This window comes from Erythrolamprus reginae, chromosome 12 (assembly GCF_031021105.1).
Source record: "Erythrolamprus reginae isolate rEryReg1 chromosome 12, rEryReg1.hap1, whole genome shotgun sequence".
Lineage (NCBI taxonomy): Eukaryota > Metazoa > Chordata > Lepidosauria > Squamata > Dipsadidae > Erythrolamprus > Erythrolamprus reginae.
The window spans coordinates 4,014,898-4,037,924 of record NC_091961.1 but is presented as its reverse complement, the minus strand read 5'-3'; the positions used below and the strand labels follow the sequence as shown (position 1 = coordinate 4,037,924).

General features: G+C 40.8%; 1 long non-coding RNA gene across 1 annotated transcript in view; it reads left to right on the top strand.

The window, feature by feature from the left end:
* Window positions 1-22,116, top strand: part of LOC139175049 (uncharacterized) — a 150,299-nt gene extending 128,183 nt beyond the window's left edge. The window contains exon 3 of the long non-coding RNA XR_011560463.1: window positions 21,929-22,116. This is a non-coding gene — a long non-coding RNA (uncharacterized lncRNA). The remainder of the gene's footprint in view (window positions 1-21,928) is intronic.
* The last annotated feature ends 911 nt before the right edge of the window (window positions 22,117-23,027 follow it).

The following is a 23,027-nucleotide window of genomic DNA, read 5'->3' as shown; positions in this document are numbered from 1 at the left end:
CAAACACTTTCATTGTTACTCTTTGCAAAGAATGTTTTTCCAAACCTTAAGTCTTTGCAGGGTTTTTTTTCCATTGCTCTAACTTGCTCCAAATGTTTTTTTCATCCCTAACAGGTACTAACGATGTTCCCAGCTTTTATCCGCTTGCAAGCTCTTTCATTGTTACTCTCTCCAAATAAGGTTTTTTTTAAAAGCCCTAACCAGGGGATAAAATAATGTGCTAAAACTGACCAGACTAAGGATGCTAGCCAGATGAATACCTGGTAAGCAGATTCATTTTCCTCCCCAAAAACTAAGGTGCGTCTTAAACTCTGAAAAATACAGTATACAGTGTTCCCTCGATTTTCGCGGGTTTGAACTTCGCGAAAAGTCTATACCACGGTTTTTCAAAAATATTAATTAAAAAATACTTCATGTTTTTCTACCCTATATCACGTTTTCCCCCGCCTGATGACGTCATGTGTCATCGCCAAACTTTTGTCCGCCTGTAATAAATATTTTTTTAATAAACTTTAATAAATAAACATGGTGAGTAATAATCTAAATGGTTGCTAAGGGAATGGAAAATTGCAATTTAGGGGTTTAAAGTGTTAAGGGAAGGCTTGGGATACTGTTTATAGCCAAAAATAGTGTATTTACTTCCGCATCTCTACTTCGCGGAAATTCGACTTTCACGGTCGGTCTCCGAACGCATCCCCCGCGAAAATTGAGGGAACACTGTATAAAGAATTCCAAGGTAAAGAGGCCAGGTTTTTAATCAGATATTAGTGGGGAAATTATGGAACAAAAGATACAGGCCCTCTGTTCTTCCCTTTTCTTTATTCTTGTTTTTTTTTACATTCAGGTGCAAATTTAGGCCGTGGATAAATCAACCCCTTGATCAAAGTCAGTTTAAAATGGCTTGGATCCAGACTAGCACCCAAATCTCCCGTTCCTGCTTCTGCCTCTCACCTGACGGCTGAACTCACCATAATGACACAGCTCCGCCTGCAAATTTCATGTTCTGTGCCTTGCAATCTGGCTCACTTTGTGAGTTTTAGTCCGTTACATAATTCGCTTGCGCATTTCAAGAAGATAGCTTGGCTGTTCAAATATTTGTCAAAGAAATGAAAAGGTGAACAGGAGAGCAAGTGCACACACAAACACAAAACACAAAGACAGACACACACAGCCATAGTGGGTATTGCAATAGCCCATTATTATTATTATTATTATTATTATTATTATTATTATTATTATTATTTATTAGATTTGTATGCCGCCCCTCCCCAGCATTGTCTTGTTGTCGGTAATTTCATGCCAAAGCTAAAATTAATAATAATAATAATGATAATTTATTAGATTTGTATGCTGAAGACTCGGGGCGGCTCACAACAACAATAACAATACAATATAACACAAATCTAATATTAAAAAGAACCAGTTAAAGCCCACTATTACTAAAAACAATCCATGCTACACAATCACACCACACTCAAATGCTACAAGTCAGAAAGGAGGGATTAGTTCCCCCCATGCCTGGCGACATAAATAGGTCTTCAACATCTTGCAGAAGGTGAGAAGGGTGGGGACAGCTCGAATCAAGGAGGGTGGGGACAGTTCGAATCTCCGGGGGGAGTTGATTCCAGAGAGCTGGGGCCGCCACAGAGAAGGCTCTTCCCCTAGGTCCCGCCAGATGACATTGTTTAGTCGACAGGACCCGGAGAAGGCCAACTCTGTGGGACCTAATCAAAATAGTCACTGCTTGAATGGATCTGAATAGTGAAGCAATCATTTTTACAAGGGAAATAAATAGACTTTCCTTCCCTGCATCATAGCAGCTGGATAAAACTATCCCAGAGTTATCTGTCCCAGTTAATCCTAAACATCACTGGCTCCTGTGGTTGTGTAACTTACCCGTAAAAACATTATTTTCACCCAAAGGTTCAGTTTTGTATCATCAGCAAGCCGTCTTTAATGGAGAAAGCTATTTTTGGCCCCAGACGATGCTGGTTTATGATTATTTTTTCCACCCTGAAATAAACAAGAAAATGAAACATTTAGACCGGCAATTTCGCTCAACGAGAGGAAGCAAACAGTAACTAGGATCAGAGAATTACAGAGTTTGAAAAGGCCACCGACACAGTTGAGTCTACCTTCCTGCTCAAGGGCAGGGATTCTACATAAACATAATCATAAGGGAAACAACTCTCGGATCAAACACAACGCTAAATAAAACATTCGCAGCAGTTGATTCCTTAGTCTTTCTTAACTAGATCAAGGCAGAGAGATCCACAAAATGGGGTGATTTCATGAGAAGGACGAAAGGAGTGTCACAGCATTGAGATTCAAGCTTTATTATTATTATTATTATTATTATTATTATTATTATTATTATTATTATGTCAGTACAACACAGCAAATGAGATCACTACACTGGATTTCGTATTTCATCACCAGTCGGGCGCTTCCCAAGCACCTTGGACTGCATGATGTAGATTATTATTATTATTATTATTATTATTATTATTATTATTATTATTATTATGTCAGTACAACACAGCAAATGAGATCATTATGCTGGATTTCGTATTTCATCACCAGTCGGGCGCTTCCCAAGCACCTAGGACTGCGTGATGTAACGGCGAATTATGTTTGCCGATCCCAGTAAAGCGGCCTTTTGCAATTGACAGATGGAGATTTTGTCAATTCCGATGGTTTTCAAATGTCCACTGAGATGCTTTGGCACTGCGCCCAGCGTGCCAAGTACCACTGGGACCACTTTCACTGGCTTATGCCAGAGTCGTTGCAGCTCGATTTTTAGATCTTCGTATTTCACTAATTTCTCTAGCTGCTTCTCCTCAATTCTGCTGTCTCCTGGGATTGCGATGTCGATGATCCATACTTTCTTTTTCTCCACAATCAGGATGTCTGATGTGTTATGCTTCAGAATTCGGTCAGTCTGAAGTCGGACGTCCCACAGTAGTTTTGCTTGCTCATTTTCGACCACTTTTTCGGGCTTATGATCCCACCAGTTCTTTGCCACTGGTAAATGGTAGTTCCAGCACAATTTCCAGTGGATCCGGAACTACAGGAACAAAACAAACAAAGCTTACAAATCAAAATTATTATTATTATTATTATTATTATTATTATTTTATTTATTAGATTTGTATGCCGCCCCTCTTCGTAGACTCCATGCCAATAGTTTGGTTTTACAATAAGGGTTTTTAGTTGTTTTAGTATTGGATTTACATGCTGGGTTTTTTGTTACTGTTGTTAGCCGCCCTGAGTCTACGGAGAGGGGCGGCATACAAATCCAATAAATAAATAAATAAATCTTCATCCGGCTCCTGTTTGATTTGGAGGACAATTCAGAGATCCTGGATGTGACAAGCCAGAGATTAAAACCTAATTTCCCATTTTCTGGAATTCGTTCCCATGTGAAACCTACTTAAAGTTCTTAGTTTTCAGTCACATTGTTAGGGAGTTGCTTCTGCACCTCCATTTTTGCTGTTCTTGTTTATTGCTCGTGCTTCTGCTTAATATTTTAAATCCAGCTATATTTGATGTGGGCCTTGGATACCCAGTTCTATTTTTACGTATCATCTGCCATTGTAATAAATGCCGTTGTAATTTTAGTTGCTAGAGGTGGGCTAGAAGTAAAAATGTTATCAGATCCTAGGACAGAAATAGAAAATTCTTCCCAAAAACTGAAAATAGAACAAAGCTTTAAATAACAAGGAAGTCTAGCTGGTCTTTTTAAATAGTTGGCAAATGATATCATCTTTCCCCAACTTTTCAATTTTCATCCCTCTTTTTGTTTTAAGAAGGATGAGAAAATTGAAGCAATATCCATAGTCCCATTGTGGCCAGAATATTTATCAATAAATGATGCAATTTGTCAGTCCTGCCTCATCTTAAACCTTTAAGTAAGAGTGATCCTTGACTTCATTTAGTGAGAAAAGTATAATTTACTAAAGGTTGGGTGAAATACAATAGAGCAAACCCAGGACTGAAATTTGCGCACCCAAATCTTCTTTTTTTTGTTTTGTTTTGTCAAGTATATATTGGTGGTATACAAAAATATAATAATATTTATATGCATGATACTAATAAAAAAGAAACATTAGGATAGGGGACGGAAGTCACGCTGGTGCACTTATGCACGCTCCTTACTGACCTCTTAGGAATCGGGAGAGGTCAACAGTGGACAGTCTAAGGGTAAAGTTTTGGGGGTTAGGTGAGGTGATGATACTACAGAGTCTGGTAGTGTATTCCACGCATTAACTACTCGGTTACTAAAGTCGTATTTCTTGCAGTCGGGTTTAGAGCGGTTTACTTTAAGTTTGTCCACGTGCTGCCTCTATGTTGGTTGAGGCAGGCAGGATTCCCTTGAGTACCATTTGTTGAGGGTCAAGGGAAAGGGAGAGTTTTGCCTTCTCTTTCTGCTCAAGATCCCCATGGACAATTGGTGGGCGACTGTGTGACACAGAATGCTGGACTCGATGGGCTTTGGCCTGATTCAGCAGGGCTCTTCTTATGTTCTTATTTATTTATATTTATTTATTCATTTGTCCAATACACAAATACATAGGAAGAAAAATAGACATGTAGTAATATATATAAGGGTAAAGTGAACTTAGAGGAGAGGATATATGAAAGAAAGAAAATATATATGATAAGTGAGAGAAAGGAAAGACAATTGGACAGGGGACGAAAGGCACACCAGTGCACTTATATACGCCCCTTATTGGCCTCTTAGGAACCTGGAGAGGTCAATCGTGGAGAGTCTAAGGGAGAAATGTTGGGGGTTAGGAGTTGACACAATTGAGTCCGGTAATGAGTTCCACGCTTCGATAACTCGATTGTTGAAATCATATTTTTTACAGTCAAGTTTGGAGCGATTCGTATTAAGTTTGAATCTGTTGCGTGCTCTTGTGTTGTTGCGGTTGAAGCTGAAGTAGTCATTGACCGGTAAGACGTTGCAGCATATGATCGGGTTTTAGGTGCCGTAGTTCTAGGCTTTCTAGGCCCAGGATTGTTAGTCTATTTTCGTAGGATATTCTGTTTCGAGTGGAGGAGTGAAGGGCTCTTCTGGTGAAATATCTTTGGACATTTCAAGGGTGTTGATGTCTGAGATGTGGTATGGGTTCCAGACAAATGAGCAGTAGTCTAGGATGGGTCTGGCAAAAGTTTTGTAGACTCTTGTGAGTACAGTGAGATTGCCTGAGCAGAAGCTGCGTAGGATCAGATTAACAACTCTAGAAGCTTTTTTGGCGATATTGTTGCAGTGGGCTTTAGCACTTAGGTCACTTATGTTCTGGTGATGGAGCACTTTGGATGAGATAACAACTCTTTCAGTCTTAAATTCAATTCATTCATTCACTCATTCATTCTTTCTGCTTCCCTTGCTCCCCCAACTTGGGAACGAAAGTAAAGTTTAGTCGGTCAGAGATATCAGATAAAACAAACTTTAGCTTATGGGACACAATAAGCCCTTCGAAGTGAAGTTTATTTTATTTATTTATTCATTTAATTCAACTTCTATGCCGTCCAACCCCAATGGGACTCATCTTACAGCAATATAAAAAACACAGTACAATAAAAAGAAGTCAAATATTAACTACTAAACCAATAAAACCCCGTTATAAAAACCCACAAAGTAAATAATCCAATCGAAATACACATGCACACCATTCAATACAATTCGGCCTTGACAGATGTAAATATTCACAGCCTCCAGGCCTGCCGGCAAAGCCAGTTCTTCACAACCTTTGAGAAGGCCAGTAGTTTGGGAGCAGTATGGACATCGGGCGGGGGAGTTGATTCCATAGAGCCAGGGGCAGCCACAGAGAAGGCCCTCCCCCGCGGTCCCACCAACCAGCATTGCTTAGTCGACGGGACCTGGAGGAGGCCAACCCTATGCGACCTTATTGGTCTCTGTTTTAACCTCATATGTCTTAGCCTCATGTGTTTTAGAGCTCCCTTTCTGAGGGTTATGGGATAGGGCAGATTCTTACCCAACCTCAAAATCCATGTCCCGGTCTGGTGGAAGGTCTTAAGCACAAAACTTATCAGGAAAGACTTAATGAACTCCATCTGTGGATTTACCAACCATGTCTGCTGGAAGTTTCTTCCAAGCATCTACTACTCTTGCAGTCAAATAACATTTTCTCACGTTGCTTCTGATCTTTCCCCCAACTCACCTCAGACTGTGCCCCCTTGTTCTTGTGTTCACTTTCCTATTAAAAACACTTCCCTCCTGAACCTTTTTTAACCCTTTGACATATTTAAATATTTTGATTATTTCCCTTCTGTTCTCCAATCAAAACATTTAAATATGTCAAAGGGTTAAAGGTCCAGGAGGGAATTGTTTTTAATAGGAAAGTGAACACAAGAACAAGGGGGCCGCAATCTGAGGTTAGTTGGGGGAAAGATCAGAAGCCACGTGAGAAAATGTCAGTTGACTGAAAGAGTAGTAGATGCTTGGAACAAACTTCCAGCAGACATGGTAGATAAATCCACAGGAACTGAATTTAAACATGTCTGGGATAAACATAGATCCATCCTAAGATAAAATACAGGAAATATTATAAGGGCAGACTAGATGGACCAGGAGGTCTTTTTCTGCCGTCAATCTTCTATGTTTCTATGTTTGCTAGGCAGTGCAAGATGAAACTAGCTTTGCCCCAACATTGCTTCAGCATAATCTGTTCTCAGAGTGGGCGGTGGCTTAAGGCACTAAAACACCAGCCAGGAAATACTGTTGTGATCTTGATGAAGCCTATTACTGGAAGGATAATTCCCATGAACGCAATAAAATGTTATCTAAGCATCTCTAGTTACAAAGAAGAGGAAGAAAAGGAGGGCGAGAGCCATGCAGGGAGGGCCCGGTGAGAATTCTCCAATTTCTCTTCTGGAAACCTTCCGAAATCTCTTCTATAAACACAGCGCAAGATCCAAAAGATAAAATAAAATAATAAAATAAAATAAAATAAAATAAAATAAAATAAAATAAAATAAAATAAAATAAAATAAAATAAAATAAAATAAAATAAAATAAAATAAAATAAAATAAAATAAAATAAAATAAAATAAAATAAAATAAAATAATAAAATAAAATAAAATAAAATAATGAAATGAAATAAATAAAATAAATAAAATAAATAAAATTAAATAAAATAAAATAAAATATAAAATATAAAATATAAAATATAAAATATAAAATATAAAATATAAAATATAAAATATAAAATATAAAATATAAAATATAAAATAAAAATAAATAAATAAATAAATAAATAAATAAATAAATAAATAAAATAAAATAAAATAAAATAAAATAAAATAATAAAATAATACTTTCAGCCTTAAGCTCCTTAAGCACAATACAAAGTTTAACATGTAAAAGGAAAAGCACTGAAATGCGTAGGGGGTGTATGTGTGTGTGTGTGATTTTACACTTTAGGGATATCATTCAGTCCCCAGACCCCAAAGTCCCTGGAGGTCTTTATTTAAAAACATATGCTTTGTCTGAAAATATTTGACCTCTTCTCAATTAAGTCCTTGGAGAATCTTCCCCTGCTGGTTCCCTCCTCCCATCACGAAATAACTTGCCGAGGAATGAAAATAAACATAACAAAAAAGACAGAATATTTGGCTGCCCTGAAAAAAATGTCAAGCAGAAAACATCACAGGCTTCAGATGACTCTGAGAAGAGGCGGAAAATGGAAGGCTCTCTAGGCAGGGAGCACTTTGAGCAAAAAATAATAATAAAGAGAAAAGAGGTCACTTGTGGAATTAAATTAAAAATTCTCAACTGATCCATTTCGGTTGTTACTTCAAATTTTAGTATACAGAGTGACATTGTGTTCCATTTCACATTAATGTCTACGACAACTTGTTGTGCCCAACTCGCTGCAGGACAAGAGTTACACTAATATCGAAGAAAGAGTAGGATAGCATAGGTAGGGTAGGGTAAGGTAGGAGAATAGGATAGAATGGAATGGAATGGAATGGAAAGAGAAGGGAAGGGATGGGATGGGATAGAATAGAAGTTGTAACGAAGAATGGGATTTATTTCATTTATTTATTTATTGGATTTGTATGCCGCCCCTCTCCATGGACTCGGGGCGGCTGACAACAGTGATAAAAACAGCATGTAACAATCCAATACTAAAACAACTAAAAACTCTTACTATAAAACCAAACATACATACAAACATACCATGCATAAATTGTAGAAGCCTAGGGGGAAAGAATATCTCAGTCCCTCCCATGCCTGATGGCAGGGGTGGGTTTTAAGGAGCTTACGAAGGGCAAGGAGGGTGGGGGCTAGTCTAATCTCTGGGGGGAGTTGGTTCCAGAGGGCCAGGGCCACCACAGAGAAGGCTCTTCCCCTGGGTGCCGCCAAACGACATTGTTTAGTTGACGGGACTCAAGGAGAAGGCCCACTCTGTGGGACCTAACTGGTCGCTGGGATTCGTGGGGCAGAAGGAATGGAATGGAATAGAATTATTTATTAGCTAAGTGTGATAGGACACACAAAGGATTTGTCTTTGATGACCAATTTGTCTACCTGACTCTGTGGTTTCTACTCCTAACCCCAAAACCTTTAACCTTAGCCTATCTACAATCGACCTCTCCCCCTTTCTAAGAGGTCTGTAAGGGGCGTGCATAAGCGCACCATTGTGCCTACCGTCCCATTGTCTTCTATCGCTACTTTTTATCATTACTTATCTCATGTTTTATTTGTGCAAATTACCACCCTATCATTGTTTGACAAATAAATAAATAAAATAAAATAAATAAAAACATTCATCAAAAATAAAAAGATACAACACATAATGAAAATAAACTATCAAATCAAACTAGGAAACAAATAAAAACATTATAAATATATATATGCACACACACATTGAAAAGATCCATTCCCCACCAAGTGAGATGTCCTCGTTAGACGCAAACGGTTAAGCCCGAAGCTGACCCAAGCGTTGCTTCCCTCTCTCCCTCCGAGGCCCCAGGCTAAACTACTGAAAACAGACAAGGAAAGGCTTGATGAAGTCTTATACAACAGAATAATGAAACATTATAAGACAGAACTTAAGGTGAAGTAAACACGAAGGCCGGTCATGGCTGGACAAGCCCATTCCCTCTCCAAATATAACATTTGCCCACAAGATCATATACTGCAACGTCCTGCCTGTCGGCGACTACTTCAGCTTCAACCACAACAACACAAGAGCACACAACAGATTTAAACTTAATATTAACCGCTCCAAACTTGACTGTAAAAAATATGACTTCGGTAACCGAGTTGTCGAAGCGTGGAACTCATTACCTGACTCCATAGTGTCATCCCCAAACCCCCAACACTTTACCCTTAGATTATCCACGGTTGACCTATCCAGATTCCTAAGAGGTCAGTAAGGGGCGAGTACAAGTGCACTAGAGTGCCTTCCGTCCCCTGTCCTATTGCTCTCCTATATCTCCTATACCTTTCTTCTATTCCTATATCTCTTCTTCTATTCTTTCATTGATATGTTCTATTACTATATCTTCTTTTCTATTCTTTCTTAGATATATTTTACTATGAGTATCTCCTTCATCATGTATTTTACTATGTGTGTGTGTGTGTGTGTATGTGTATATATATATATATATATACATACATACATACATATATGTGTGTGTGTGTGTGTGTGTGTGTGTGTGTGTGTGTGTGTATATATATATATATATATATATATATATATATATATATATATATATACACACACACATATATATATATACCCCCACTAAAACCCTCATTGTGTATTGGACAAAATAAATAAATTGTGTATTGGACAAAATAAATAAATTGTGTATTGGACAAAATAAATAAATAAATAAAATAAATTTCCAGCCAGCTGCCGACACTTCCTGTATTGCACACAGTTGTAGCTTGTGCACAAGCAGAACAGGATGGCAACACAAAGCCAGGTGTGGCACGGACCACAGGAAGGGTGTGCGGCTGGAACATTTGTCGAGAAACCTCCAGAATCCTACGGCTCCTGTCGCTTTCATGACTTGGGAACCTTTCCGTGCCCTTCCCAAGCTCCAGGCTACCCAGAAATAATTGGAGGCCGGCAAGTGGCAGGAAGGCAGAAGATAATAAGAGCCCCAGCCTGCCCGGTCCCTTGCCGCCACGACTTCCTTCGAGTGAGACTTTTCAGCTGCACATCATACGACATCTGGAATTGTAAAATAAGCGCTGATGAGGTTACGCCAGCAGTTGTGTGGGTCAGATTCCTTGCAACCTCCAACGAAGAGGTAATGTATTGCAATTCAAGACCAGAACGTAAAACTCCGCAGTCTGCATTGGTTGCCGATCAATTTCCGGTCACAATTCAAAGTGTTGATTATGACCTTTAAAGCCCTTCATGGCACTGGACCAGAATATCTCCGAGACCGCCTGCTGCCGCACGAATCCCAATGACCGATTAGGTCCCACAGAGTGGGCCTTCTCCAGGTCCCGTCAACTAAACAATGTCGGTTGGCGGGCCCCAGGGGAAGAGCCTTCTCTGTGACGGCCCCAACCCTCTGGAACCAACCCCCCCCCCCCCCGGAGATTAGAACTGCCCCTACTCTCCTTGTCTTTCGTAAAGCTCCTTAAGACCCACCTTTGTCGTCAGGCATGGGGGAACTGAGACATCTCCCCCGGGCATATACAATTTATGAATGGTATGTCTGTATGTATGTTTGTTTAGAAAATGGGGTTTTTAAAATATTTTTAAACTGTAATTTAGATTTGTTGTAAATTGTTTCACTTTGTTGTGAACCGCCCCGAGTCTGTGGAGAGGGGCGGCATACAAATCTAAATAATAAATAAATAATAAATAAATAAATAAATAAATAAAGCAATCTGTTCTGTCTGGGTCACTCCGGAAGCTATGACCAACCCAAAAAGATAAGCCAGACACACCGGTTGAATCCAAACGCAGTTTTATAACGGTAAAGAGAAAAGAAGCCAACAGAAAATGTCCTTACACATCAGGAAAACACTGGAACTCCAAATAGATACACGAAGGCAATTGTTCATACAGAAACACCGGATCCTTAATGCCAGACGAGGCTGTTGAGCTAACAGACACACACACCTCCCACCAGTCTTCAAGGCTGCTGGGCCACGAGCCAGAAACAAAAACGCTGAGAGGCAATGCAGATAACACCAACTCCACGCTGCCGAAAGGGTTCGCATGCCTTATAAACCCTTCCCTGCTAATGAGGACCACACCCAACCCCCAGGTGCTCCTCATTCAGCCCTGATAATATCTACGCAGTTGCTTTCTCCTTTGATCTATGCCTCTCTGTCGTAGACTAATGATAGCTTGTGCTTCGTCATCCAGGGATTCCAGAGACTCCAAGCTACTTGCTTGAGATAGCCCTTCCCCAGGGCTCCCAGGCCTTGCTTCATTGTCACTTTCTTGACTGCTGTCTCCACTGTCTGGCTGCAAAGAACTCCCCCCTCCGCTCTCAGACGCCCCCGGGCATGGAGCCAGCAGAGACGCAGCTGGTCTTTGATCTGGCTCAGGCTGAACCACAACACAACCCAATCAGTGAGGGGGAGTTTCCTCCCAATTCGGACCAGATCGCCTGAACCGGTAGCGACTGTCCTGTCTTGGCCGGCAGCCGGACAATAATTAGCCCCAACTGAAAGCTCAAACACACACATAGGTTTCAAAATTCCTTTTTGCTAGACCCGGAGTAGGCAAAGTTGGTTCTTCTATGAGTTGTAGACTTCAACTCCCAGAATTCCTGAGCCAATCATGCTAGCTGAGGAATTCTGGGAGTTGAAGTTCACATGTCATAGAAGCAGGGGTGGGCTTCTGCCCAGATGGGGGGAACGCAGTGGGGTAGCAAAACTGGAGCTCCACCCAGAGTACCCAATTTTCTCTGAAAGATGTTGAAAGAAAATGCAGGGCGTCCTGCATAAACCACACCCACAGTGTGGTAGTAAAAAATTTGGTAGCCCTTCAATGCGTAGAAGTGTAGAACTTTGCGTAGAACTTTGTCTACCCCTGCTCTAGGCCAAGACATGTGGACTTCAACTCCCAGAATTCCTGAGCCAAACAGGCTAGCTCAGGAATACTGGGAGTTGAAGTCCACATGTTATAGAAGAGCCAATTTTGCCTACCCCTGTACTAAACGTTTGTTACTTTACAAAAGCCAAATTAAAGCAATGTCTCTTCCTTTGCCAAGATCCGGGCATGAGGCCAAATTGATAAGATAACGGCACACACACTTGCTTCCCAGCCAGAAGTCTACTCACACGGTTAACCCTATAAATGTCCAACACTGAATCCAGGTTTGTCAGGCAAAACACTCTTTTTACGGGCTTTTCTCCTCCAGAGGCATGAAGGTTGACTTCTTGCAAAGAGCATCCTCTAAACTCCTCCCCTTAAATACTCTCGGGAAGTATTTAAGCACAACTGTGCTCACTTCTTCTTTCTGAGCTTTCTCAACGGCTCCTGTCGGCCCCTCATCCTTCTCACCCGAGCATTCAGGATCAGGTCCCTAATCTCCTTGTCCTCAGACCTTGGCAAAGCCCCAGTTGGTGACTGTACATCCCAACTGGGGAATCTATAGCCTGTGTAGGCTCCTCACCTCCAGACTCTCACTTTTCCTCTAGCTCGCTCTCTGACTCCTCCAGCAGCCACACAGGACGGCCATGCCCAGATAGCCCTGGTTCATCAGGATCAAAGTTGGTGGCCAGAGAGCCTGGCTGTGAGCCAACCACAACAGTGACCTGCTGGTGATGTCATCGGGTGACATAGGGGAAAGTTTGGTAGGGAAGGTTTGCCTATTTGCCGATGACTCTAAAGTGTGCAATAGGGTTGATATTCCTGGAGGCGTCTGTAATATGGTAAATGATTTAGCTTTACTAGATAAATGGTCAAAGCAATGGAAACTGCAGTTTAATGTTTCCAAATGTAAAATAATGCACTTGGGGAAAAGGAATCCTCAATCTGAGTATTGTATTGGCAGTTCTGTGTTAGCAAAAACCTCAGAAGAGAAGGATTTAGGGGTAGTGATTTCTCAAAATGGGTGAATAGTGCAGTCAGGTGGTAGGAAAAGCAAGTAGAATGCTTGGCTGCATAGCTAAAGATATAACAAGCAGGAAGAGGGAGATTGTGATCCCATTGTATAAAGCACTGGTGAGACCCCATTTGGAATACTGTGTTCAGTTCTGGAGACCTTACCTACAAAAAGATATTGACAAAATTGAACGGGTCCAAAGACGGGCTACAAGAATGGTGGAAGGTCTTAAGCATAAAACATATCAGGAAAGACTTAATGAACTCAATCTGTCTAACCTGGAGGACAGAAGGAAAAGGGGGGACATGATCGAAACATTTAAATATGTTAAAGGGTTAAATAAGGTCCAGGAGGGAAGTGTTTTTAATAGGAAAGTGAACCCAAGAACAAGGGGGCACAATCTGAGATTAGTTGGGGGAAAGATCAAAAGCAACATGAGAATATATTATTTGGCTGAAAGAGTAGTAGATGCTTGGAACAAACTTCCAGCAGATGTGGCTGGTCAATCCACAGGAACTGAATTTAAACATGCCTGGGATAAACATAGATCCATCCTAAGATAAAATACAGGAAATAGCATAAATGCAGACTAGATGGACCATGAGGTCTTTTTCTGCTGTCAGTCTTCTATGTTTCTATGTTCTCGGGACTTATGCGTGAACGCCTGAGCAAGATTTTGTTTCTGCGCATGGACAGAAGCAAAAAAAAAAGCCAAAATCTCACTTGTGCATGCGTCCCCTCACAAGATTTTGTTTCCTGCTCATGCGCAGAAGTAAAATCTCCTTCGGGCACACACAGGTATGCGCTGGGGGCATGGAACTCCGTGGGAAGCGCACCAGTAGCAGCGCTTCACTGGTGGAACAAAACCCTGAACCGAATCCATATAAATGGCATATAAATCCAATTAATAAATAAAATAAGTAAATAATCCAATATGAGCTAAATGTTATCAATTGGTTGAATAACCTCTTCAGGTGGAATGTAGCACAGCCATATAGCTTGAGTAGAGCATTTAACAATTGTTTAGATGCTTTCAGAGTGCTTATCTTTTGAGGAGGGTTGCTAAGGGCTGGGCAGTCTACCTACTAAGAGTTGGATTAGTTGGGAGTACGACTGTTTGTAGAATCCACACCTTAGAAAAACAGGCACAGGAGAATTCCTTGGGTTTAATAGGTTCTTGGTTATATTTACCATCTGCGATTGAGGACATAGTACATACGTTGTTGGAATGCCAGCTATATAGTAAAGAGAAAGATAAACAGATTAACAGGTTAATAGAGTTGGTAGGGACCTTGTAGGTCATATAGTCTAACCCCCACCCAAGTAGGTGACACCTACACCTGGCAGCCTAGGCTTTTCTTGAAAGTCTCCAATGATGAAGCTCCTACAACCTCGGAACTTCATTTGAGTATTTCATAGAAACATTTTTTTTTAAAGGAAGGAAAGGGAAAAGAACACGCCTTCAGAAGTTGTGGAGGCCTTAACACAGGTTACAAGCGGTGTGCCACAAGGGTCTGTTCTGGGTCCTATTCTTTTTAATATGTTTGTGAGTGACATAGGGGAAGGTTTGGTAGGGAAGGTTTGCCTATTTGCCGATGACTCTAAAGTGTGCAATAGGGTTGATATTCCTGGAAGCGTCTGTAATATGGTAAATGATTTAGCTTTACTAGATAAATGGTCAAAGCAATGGAAACTGCAGTTTAATGTTTCCAAATGTAAAATAATGCACTTGGGGAAAAGGAATCCTCAATCTGAGTATTGTATTGGCAGTTCTGTGTTAGCAAATACTTCAGAAGGAAAGGATTTAGGGGTAGTGATTTCTGACAGTCTCAAAATGGGTGAACAGTGCAGTCAGGTGGTAGGGAAAGCAAGTAGGATGCTTGGCTGCATAGCTAGAGGTATAACAAGCAGGAAGAGGGAGATTATGATCCCGCTATATAGAATGCTGGTGAGACCACATTTGGAATACTGTGCTGAGTGCTGGAGACCTCACCTACAAAAAGATATTGACAAAATTGAACGGGTCCAAAGACGGGCTACAAGAATGGTGGAAGGTCTTAAGCATAAAACGTATGAGGAAAGACTTAATGAACTCAATCTGTCTAGTCTGGAGGACAGAAGGAAAAGGGGGGACATGATCGAAACATTTAAATATATTAAAGGGTTAAATAAGGTCCAGGAGGGAAGTGTTTTTAATAGGAAAGTGAACACAAGAACAAGGGGACACAATCTGAAGTTAGTTGGGGGAAAGATCAAAAGCAACATGAGAAAATATTATTTTACTGAAAGAGTAGTGGATCCTTGGAACAAACTTCCAGCAGACGTGGTTGGTAAATCCACAGTAACTGAATTTAAACATGCCTGGGATAAACATATATCCATCCTAAGATAAAATACAGAAAATAGTATAAGGGCAGACTAGATGGACCAGGAGGTCTTTTTCTGCCATCAGACTTCTATGTTTCTATGTTTCTATGAAGTGGTATAGCATTTCCTGCTTAAACAGGGGGTTGGACTAGAAGACCTCCAAGGTCCCTTCCAACTCTGTCATCTTTCTGTTCCAAGAAGCTGCTCAATATGAGATTCCCAAGGTAAATAATTCAATATCTTGAAGCTGGAACAGTGAAATAAGTAGAACTCTTCCCCTTTTTAAAAAAGCAACATAAATCCAATGTAAATGGCATTTTGGCTTCTATTCCTGCCTAGTAGTAATAGGACTTTCTGTCCAGAGTTCACTAGATTCATCTATAAAATTCTAAAATAAAGTTCTAAAATAACTTCTAGACTACTTTAACTGTTGGGACAGGTTCTATGACTGGATGGAAAAAAGGAAAAAGCAAAGAGAGGGAGTCAATAAATGTGACAAATTATTTGGACCTTCCTTTTTCCCGCCTTGAATTAATATACAGTGATACCTTGTCTTACAAACTTAATTGGTTCCGGGATGAGGTTCTTAAAGTGAAATGTTTGTAAGACGAAACAATGTTTCCCATAAGAATCAATGGAAAAGCGATTAATGCGTGCAAGCCCAAAATTCACCTCTTTTGCCAGCCAAAGCACCCATTTTTGCGCTACTGGGATTCCCCTGAGGCTCCCCTCCATGGGAAACCCCACCTCCAGACTTCTGTGTTGCTGCAGGGGAATCCCAGCAGGGGAATCCCATCAGCGCAAAAATGGGTGCTTCGCTGGCAATGGAAGTCCAGAGGTGGGGTTTCCCAGCGAAGGGAGCATCAGTGAAATTGCAGCATCGCAAAAACACCGAAGTCCTCGAAACCCACCTCCAGACCTCTGTGTTTTTGCGATGCTGTGATTTCACTGAGGCTCCCCTCGCTGGGAAACCCCACCGCCAGACTTCCATTGCCAGCGAAGCACCCGTTTTTGCGCTGCTGGGATTCCCCTGCTGGGATTCCTCTGCAGCATCACAAAAACACGGAAGTCCGGAGGTGGGGTTTCCCATGGAGGGGAGCCTCAGGGGAATCCCAGCAGCGCAAAAACGGGCGCTTTGCTGGCAATGGAAGTACGGAGGCGGGGCATCTCAGAATAGAATAGAATAGGTTTGTAAGGTGAAAATAGTTTGTATGAAGAGGCAAAAAAATCTTAAACCCCGGGTTTGTATCTCGAAAAGTTTGTATGATGAGGCGTTTGTAAGACGAGGTATCACTGTACTCTTGATCCATGTAATAGTTAGATAAAATTCAGGATTTAGTTGATACGATTGGGATTTTTTGTTTCTTTTTTAAGGGCAATTATTATAAAAGTAATGGTAATAACTATACATGGAATTGTTGTTAAGGATATGTGGAGAAGATTGAAGCACTGTGGCCTAAATGATTAGACCTGATTAGAAAAGAAGCAATTTAAAAATCGTATTAATTAATAGCTTTTAAAATACATATAGGAAATTTGAGTAACTATTCTTCTCCAAATGTCAATTGTATGGGAGGCAGCATTGGATGGATTATGAATACCAAAGTTAAAAGAAATAATTGTCGTAATGTATTTCAAGATTGATGGGATGTTTATTTCGCATATGAGATTGGAGTGAAAAATAAAAAATTCTTGGCCGAAAAAAATTGTTAGAAAATTGGAGAGTTAATGTCAGAGGATCGGTCTAAATAAAGAGGGGAAAAAGAGATACCTGAATAAGATCATTGTTTAGAACTGATGTATATTATGTAAATATAAATTATGTAATAGAAAATAAACACTATTAGAGTTGTACTGCAAGCACGTCACATAATTTCCAATGTTTTAAATGTTTTTGTGTTTCGTTTTGTGTGTTATAAATAAAGCTTATTTTTAATAAAAAAAATAAAATAAATTCTTCAATACATGTTCTAAAAAGCTGTTGGTCCCTAAATGCTTCCAATCTTCCACAAAGAAATAAATAAAATGTCAGCGTTGATACTTTGGAAATTTCCCTTCTCCAAGGAATATTTATCAATTTGCCTTTATGTATTAGGTATTAGTATTATTGCTATCTTCGATTTCTATCTCATTTGGTAGTCAAACTGCTTCCTCCCCGAGCAGCCTGGGTAATAAATAACACAATTAAAGTACAATAAAGCCAGAAATAAAATACAATTAAAATCAGAACCCAGAGCAACAAGAGAACAAACGCAGATACGCTGTTCCTATCCGCTGTGCTGTAACTCACAGCCCATAAATGTCATCTCAGTGGTTGGTGTCCTGATTATAAAAGCCATTGGGGGAAAAAGAAAATGCCTTCACCGCTTTCGGGAAAAATAAGAAAACAGCAAAGAAATGAACTGGCTCAGAAATAATTATTCCAGAAGGAAGTTTGTCTAGAAAAATCTCAATCAAGAAATGCCCTGTCCTACATACTTCCCCAGGGAAGCGTGCTTGGTCCTACTCTCTTCATTCTCTAAATCAATGACCTCTGTGACCATATCGAAAGCAACTGTGTTCTTTTTGCCGACAATGTGAAACTTTTCAACACCACTGACAACACACTCACTCTCCAAAAAGACCTGGACTTTGTCTCAGACTGGCCTAACGGCTGGCAACTTCAAATATCAACCAACAAATGCTCTACCCTCCACATCGGCAAAAAGAATCCAAACCGCACATACGAACTGAATAAACAATCTCTCACTGCCAACCCACACTCAGTAAAAGACCTTGGAATACTAATATCGAAATGACCTAAGTGCTAAAGCCCACTGCAACAATATCGCCAAAAAAGCTTCTAGAGTTGTTAACCTGATCCTACGCAGCTTCTGCTCAGGCAATCTCACACTACTCACAAGAGCCTACAAAACTTTTGCCAGACCCATCCTAGACTACTGCTCATCTGTCTGTAACCCATACCACATCTCGGACATCAACACCCTTGAAAATGTCCAAAGATATTTCACCAGAAGAGCCCTTCACTCCTCCACTTGAAACAGAATATCCTACGAAAATAGACTAACAATCCTGGGCCTAGAAAGCCTAGAACTATGGTGCCTAAAACACGATTTGAGTATTGCCCACAAGATCATATGCTGCAACGTCCTACTGGTCAATGACTACTTCAGCTTCAACCGCAACAACACAAGAGCACGCAACAGATTCAAACTTAATACGAACCGCTCCAAACTTGACTATAAAAAATATGATTTCAACAATCGAGTTATCGAAGCGTGGAACTCATTGCCGGACTCAATTGTGTCAACCCCTAACCCCCAACATTTCTCCCTTAGACTCTCCACGATTGACCTCTCCAGGTTCCTAAGAGGCCGGTAAGGGGCGTCCATAAGTGCACTGGTGTGCCTATCGTCCCCTGTCCAATTGTCTTTCCTTTATCTCATATATCACATATATTTTCTTCCTTTCATATATCCTCTCCTCTAAGTTCACTTTACCCTTACATATATTACTACATGTCTATTTTTCTTCCTATGTATTTGTGTATTGGACAAATGAATAAATAAATAAATAAATAAATAAACATTGGCAAAAAGAGTCAGAACACCAAATACAAGCTGGATAAACAAGACCTTACTCTGCTCCGAGTCTTCGGAGAAGAGCGGCATACAAGTCTAATAAATTATTATTAATTATTATTTGTTGTGATTCCGTCTGAGGCCCCTCAGGGAACGGCTGATCCTCTGCCGGCTTCCTGCTCAGAGGGGGAGGATGAGGAACAGGAGGTTCAGGCAGACGGGGAGGAGGAATCTCAGGCTGAGGGAGAGGGAGGACAGCCAGAGTCCCCCGAGAGGGAGCTCTCCCCAGCAAGCAGCCTGGATTCCTTAGATGAAAATGCACAAGCAATAATCGATCTCCGGCAGAGAAGAGCAACACAACGAAGGGGACAATTAGCCAGGTACTTTCAGCACTAAAGAGGCAACAGCTGGGTTTGGGTGTGGTGCTCTCTGGAAAGGCTGAAAAGGCAGACCCACCCTTCCTGGCTTGTGGAGTATTATCTTTGGGAGTCCTGGGACCTGGCTGTGATCTTTGGCGTCTTGGAATTCTGGTTTGTGACTTTGAATACTGAAACCTTGGGGGGAAAAGGTGTGGGTCTTATTCTCTACAGTGGTGGGTGTGCCAGCAAGAAGTCTGCTGTATTGTCTGGCCATCAGGACTCTGCTGTGAAGTCTCATAGCCTGCCTGTTGGGAAGAACAGGTTTTTCTCTGTGTTTATTTTTCAAACTATAAAGTGCTTTTGCTTTTACCAGCGTGTCTGGCTGCTTTTTCCAGTTGGTGTTGAAGTCTGGGGGCACCCAGACAGAACAATTATTATTACAGACAACCCTCACTCCATAAAAGACCTTGGAATACTCATATCGAATGACCTAAGTGCCAAAGCCCATTGCAACAACATCGCCAAAAAGGCTTCAAGAGTTGTTCACCTAATCCTACATAGCTTCTCCTCCAGTAATCTCACACCACTAACCAGAGCATACAAAACTTTCGCCAGACCAATCCTTGAATGCAGCTCATCTGTCTGGAACCCGCACCACATTTCGGACATAAACACTCTAGAAAATGTCCACAGATACTTTATGAGAAGAGCCCTCCACTCCTCCACTCGCAACAGAATACCGTACGCAACCAGACTTACAATCCTAGGTTCAGAAAGCTTTGAGCTACGTCGTCTTAAACATGACCTAAGCATAGCCCATAAAATCATCTTCTACAATGTCCTTCCTGTCAACGACTACTTCAGCTTCAACCATAACAATACACGAGCACAGAACAGATACAAACTTAAAATAAACCGCTCCAAACTCGACTGCAGGAAATACGACTTTAGTAACCAAGTAGTTGATGTCTGGAACTCACTGTCTGACTCTGTAGTATCACCACCTAACCCCCCCCCCAAACTTTACCCTTAGACTCTCCACTGTTGACCTCTCCCGATTCCTAAGAGGTCAGTAAGGGCACCAGCGTGCCTTCCGTCCCCTGTCCTAATGTTTCTCTCTTACTAATATCATGTATATAAATATTATATCTTTGTATACCGCCAATACTTACGTGACAAAACAAATAAATATACTATAAAAAATAAGATAAATAAATAAGTAAAATATTAGGGTGGTGTATTTTTGGTGAGCATGGTCTCTGGTCTACCTAGGAGGAAATGAAGTGCCAATCATTTTCACACCTCGTTTGATAAGGGTAGAGATGACCCCCCAGTGAGAGGCAAGAGGGTGAAGAAAACAAGATGTCTAGACAGGCAGGAAGGAGGATTCAAGCAGGAAATTTGCCTCGAATTGTTGTGCAGCCACAAGGCACCCAAGCCTGACCCCGTCTGCCTCTCAGCTCCATAAATCAGGCAGTCTGGGGGAATGCCTGCATTAAAGGCAGAAGGCAACACAATTCTTTGAATTCTACACATGTAGATCTGCTTGTTTGCCCCTGGCAGGCAATGGCCGTGATAGCTTCACTCATTGACGCATGGGACACGTATATGGGCTTCTGTCAAGAAAGTAGGGTGATGTTTTCATCACTGCAGGGAAGGAAGGAGGGAAGGGAAGAGAAAGAAGGAAAGGAGAGGAGAGGAAAGAGAAGGGAAGAGAAAGAGAGAAGGGGAAGGGAAGGAAATGATGAAGAAAGGAAGGGAGAAAGGAAAGGAAAGAAGGAAAGGAAGGATAGGAGAGGGGAAGAAGGGAAGGGAGGAGAGGAAAGAGAAGGGGAGGGAAGAAGGGAAGGGAAAGAAAAGAAATGATGAAGAAGGAAAGGAGAGGAGAGGAGAGGAGAGGAGAGGAGAGGAGAGGAGAGGAAGATGTTCTCCTTCTATTTAAAAGCCCACTTGAGAGGGATTTTATTTTTACTGGCTCTGATTGCTTGGGCTCATTACCTAGATTGACAGGTCAGATTTGACTGACAGATCAGTTTCAAGCTTTCCTTCAATGCCTTCTTTCAAACATTCAAAATCTTCTTTCAAACATTCTCCGCTAAATTTATGGCCGGAGAAACAGGGTAGGTGACTTTCTGACATTTATCCTCCCAAAGGAGAAAATCTCCAATAATTCTCAGAGGTAGGATTTCCCCTTAATTGGTGAAAGTAGCATGGGCACTTTACTGTTGGATTCCTTCTCTTTTTCTCCACCCCCCTTATTTTATTTCATTTTTATTTTGTTTTGTTTTTTTTTATTTCTTTTTATTTTATTTTAGTTTTTTATTAGTTTACTTTAGTTTAGTTTAGTTTAATTTATTTTATTTTATTTTATTTTAATTTAATTTTAATTTTATCTATTTATCTATTTATCTATTTATCTATTTATCTATTTATCTATTTATCTATTTATCTATCTATTTATCTATTTATTTATCTATCTATCTATCTATTTATCTATTTATCTATTTATCTATTTATCTATCTATCTATCTATCTATCTATCTATCTATTTATTGCAGGGAGAAGTATCCGAGGGAAGAGGCTATTTACTGTTGCAGGAGCTAACGGTGTGATGGAAACAGGGATTTTTCTGGACCTTTGTTCTCAGCCTTTCAAAATGAGCAGAAGTGGAAGACAAGCCAGATTGCTTCTCAGCTGTTTCTTCGCTTTGGGACATGTGTGGAGAAGGTTAGACCTGCCCTAAGAAAAGATGGATTGGAATGTAGGTTCCCTCCCTTCCTGCCTTTCATCACAATGCACAAAAGAGCATTTGTTTAGTTTGCACTGGCTCCGATATAGTTTCAGTGCCTTGGCTGGAAAATTGGGGAGGATTGTTCTTGTCCTGCAGAGGTTGCTATTCAGCACCCCCGTATTCCTAGACAGCTCCCAGAATTAATAATAAATACTTTATTGTCTGGCAAAGAATTTGTTTTTATTTTTTTCTCTCCAATCACAGTACAATAAAAATTATAACAACATCGAATTGTTTTACAATAAATCAATTTCAGGAAGTTATAGAATACAATGCTACAATGCTACCACCTCTGAATAAAAATAGCGGCCCAATTTTTTAATGCTATAAAAATATATATTGTCATTGTATGTATCTACACAGTATACCCATGCAACAAAATTCAAAGACCAATCTTAATATACATAACAATCCGAAAGAACATGCTCAACCCACCACAATTTCCCATCTGAGCCATCCAACATCAAACACAACAGATCAAGTAGTAGTATCCACCATTTCACTGATGGTGACCCCCTAGTACAGTGATGGCGAACCTATGGCATGGGTGCCACAGGTGGCACGCGGAGCCATATCTGCTGGCATGCGAGCCGTTGCCCTAGCTCAGCTCCAATGTGCATGTGTGTGCCAGCCGGCAGACTTTTGGCTCGCACAAAGGCTCTGGGAGGGCGTTTTTGGCTTCCAGAGAGCCTCCAGGGGAATGGAGGAGGGCACTTTTACCCTCCTTCGGCTCCAGTAAGACTTTGGAGCTTGGGTAGGGTGAAACACAAGCCTACTGGGCCCACTATATAGAGCGCTGGTGAGACCACATTTGGAATAATACTGTGTTCAGTTCTGGAGACCTCACCTACAAAAAGATATTGACA